At 42.7% G+C, this 2,881-nt stretch overlaps 1 pseudogene; it reads right to left on the bottom strand.

Annotated features, from left to right (window-relative positions):
• Window positions 1-2,557: 2,557 nt before the first annotated feature.
• Window positions 2,558-2,737, bottom strand: LOC117941334 (annotated as a pseudogene).
• Between the last annotated feature and the right edge of the window lie 144 nt (window positions 2,738-2,881).

The following is a 2,881-nucleotide window of genomic DNA, read 5'->3' as shown; positions in this document are numbered from 1 at the left end:
CCAGGCCTGACATGATGCCTGGTCAATATCTCCACATGCCTCCTCCATTGCCTGTAAAAGGGCTACCTGTTGATGAGGCTGACGGTCGTACACTTTCCAGCGCCAGGCAGAGAAGAACTCTTTGATGGGATTTAAGAATGGAGAGTATGGAGGGAGGTTGAGTGCCATGAAGAATGGGTGGTCTGTAAACCAGTTGCGGACCAAAGCAGCCCTATGGAAACTAACATTGTCCAATATGATGACATATCGAGTATGCTCTGGTCTCTGAACAGTGAGCATGTCATGTAAGGTGTCCAGGAATGCAATAATGTGTGCAGTGTTGTATGGGCCTATGGTTGCATGATGGTGAACAACACAATTTGGGCTTATGGCTGCACACATGGTTATGTTACCACCACGTTGTCCTGGGACATTGATGATGGCACGGTGTCCAATAATGTTCCTGCCACGTCTCCTGGTTTTACTGAGGTTAACACCAGCCTCATCTACAAAAAGTAGCTCATGTCCCATGGCATCTGCTTCTAGTTCCATCACTCTCTGGACAAGACAAAACAAATGCACCACATCAGGCCCATGCACAGCACTACAGTATGCACTTCCAAATTCAGAACCAATGACACTATAGCTTACCTGCACATAGTCATATCGCAGTTGCTTTACACGTGTTTCTCTCGAAAGGAACTCTGTAAATTTGCTTAATTCTTATTCTGTGGTGCGCAAGTACACGACTTAGTGCAGAAATGCTTACACTGTGTATATTTTGAAAGATGGTGTCATTATCAATTATGCGCTGCTGTATTTCGTGCAGTCTTATTGCATTATTGGCAATCACCATTTTCACTATATGGGTCTCTTGCTCTGGAGTGAACATTCTTCCTCTGTCCCCAACATCTGGACGTCTAGCAATTCTGTAAAGTAACAATTTCAGTATTTTTGCATGTATGGTACTGTTTTGTTTCTCATTAGAGTATGGCAGTGCTACAAAGTACTTACCGATTCTCATTTCGAAATGTCCTAATGATGCTTGCCACAGTGTAGCAGCTCAAATTAGGCTGAACCCGTTGGCCAGCTTCCCTCAGGGTCATCCCATGGTTGATGACATGGTCCACTATTGTAGCTCTGATGTCATCAGTTATTCTATTTCTTAGTCTTCTTACCCTTCCTCTTTCCCCTCCTCGTCCTCTTCTTGCTCCTCCTTGTCCTCTTTCTCTAACTTCCTCTAACCCTCTTGCTTCTTCAACTCCACGTCCTCTCCCTAGGCCTCCTCTGATTCTCACTCTTCTCACTCTTACTGCTCCATCCATTGTACTCCACACAGACAGCTTACCTGTGGCTTATTTATAGTGCTTAGGCTGATTGCAAAGTGAACTAATTATCTAAAACGGTTTAACATGTGAAAGTGTGCCAGACAGTTGGCAAAATAGTGTTAATCATAGCCATACATGTGTATAATTTTGCTAGGAGTGTATTGGAAATTTGGTAATTGAGTGTAAGCAGTGAGTTGTGTTTAAAGTTCTGCAAAAAGAGTGTTGTGCAGTGAATTGTGCCTACAGTTTTGCAAAATGTGTGTTACAAAATTGCAAACTGAGTGCAATGCAGTGTTTGTGCTTTTAGTTTTGCAAACTCAGTGAGTGGTTTTGCTATACGTATTAATAGTTTTAGAAATTGTGCTACAAGAATCACGATTAGCGCTTAAGCATTCAGAAAAAAACTGTAACTGTTCTTGCTGAAATGCTAACTTGTGTATTGGGTCAGTACTTTGGCCACCAAACATGACGTTTCACGAGAACACAAGAACACAAGTCCATAGAAGAACATAGATTGAGAAACGCCCCAGGTGAGAAAGTGGTGGATAAAACGAGGACTGTGGGCTGGCATTGTTGGTACGTGAGTGGAAATACATCCAACATGCTAACGCATATCCAACGGCATCACCCAGACATGCCAATCACTGGAACGAGACAAAAAAAACTGTCCAACGTCTCCTCCCTGCATTGGTTAACCTGCCTTTAGATACAAATACAAATAGGGCCAAAAATCACTGAATCAATCAGGATTTCCACATCATCTTCAATGCCCCTTATCCACTTGTAGAGTAACCTGGCTTCAAGTATTTGCAGTATGTACTCAAACCTCGTTACAACATGCCATCCCGTCCACCGGGACTTCAGTGTACCATTCCACCCCTTTAATACATGTCAATCAAGCTGAGCTTGTAAAGGCCACACAGTCTGATTAGTCAAGTGGAAACACCTGTGGGAGGGGAACATGGATGTGTAGAGATGGGCTGTCAAACAACGCACCTTTTTGACATGTCAAAGTAGGAAAAGCAAAAGTAGAAATAAAAAATGAATTATGGCTTAACTCAGTTTACATTTTTACACTGGACATAAGGCATTACAAAGTCAAGAAACTAGGTTAAACCCTCTCAAGTAACATTGTCCACCATATTATTATTATATTGACATAACATACTTCAAGACTGACTGTAATTTCAGTTAATTAGAAAGCTTATTTTATTACTTTGCAGATGTTAGTTTTCCACATATCTGCTACTACCACTCTGATCATATTCCCGTCCTCAATACTCCATAAACAAGCAAAGAACAATCACCAATGACAGAGAACATATGAAGTGAACCATTACTCTCTGTCAACTTCACGCTCAGAAAGGAATATCACGACTCATTGGTTGACACACCTCTTCAACATTGCGTGGAAGTCTGGGACGGTGCCTAAGGAGTGGCAGACCGGGGTGGTGGTTCCCCTCTTCAAAAAGGGGGACCAGAGGGTGTGTGCCAATTACAGGGGTATCACACTTCTCAGCCTCCCTGTTAAAGTCTACTCCAAGGTGCTGGAAAGGAGGGTTTGGCCGATAGTC

The sequence above is a fragment of the Etheostoma cragini genome, unplaced genomic scaffold (assembly GCF_013103735.1).
Source record: "Etheostoma cragini isolate CJK2018 unplaced genomic scaffold, CSU_Ecrag_1.0 ScbMSFa_569, whole genome shotgun sequence".
NCBI lineage: Eukaryota > Metazoa > Chordata > Actinopteri > Perciformes > Percidae > Etheostoma > Etheostoma cragini.
This window is presented reverse-complemented; position numbering and strand designations above follow the sequence as displayed.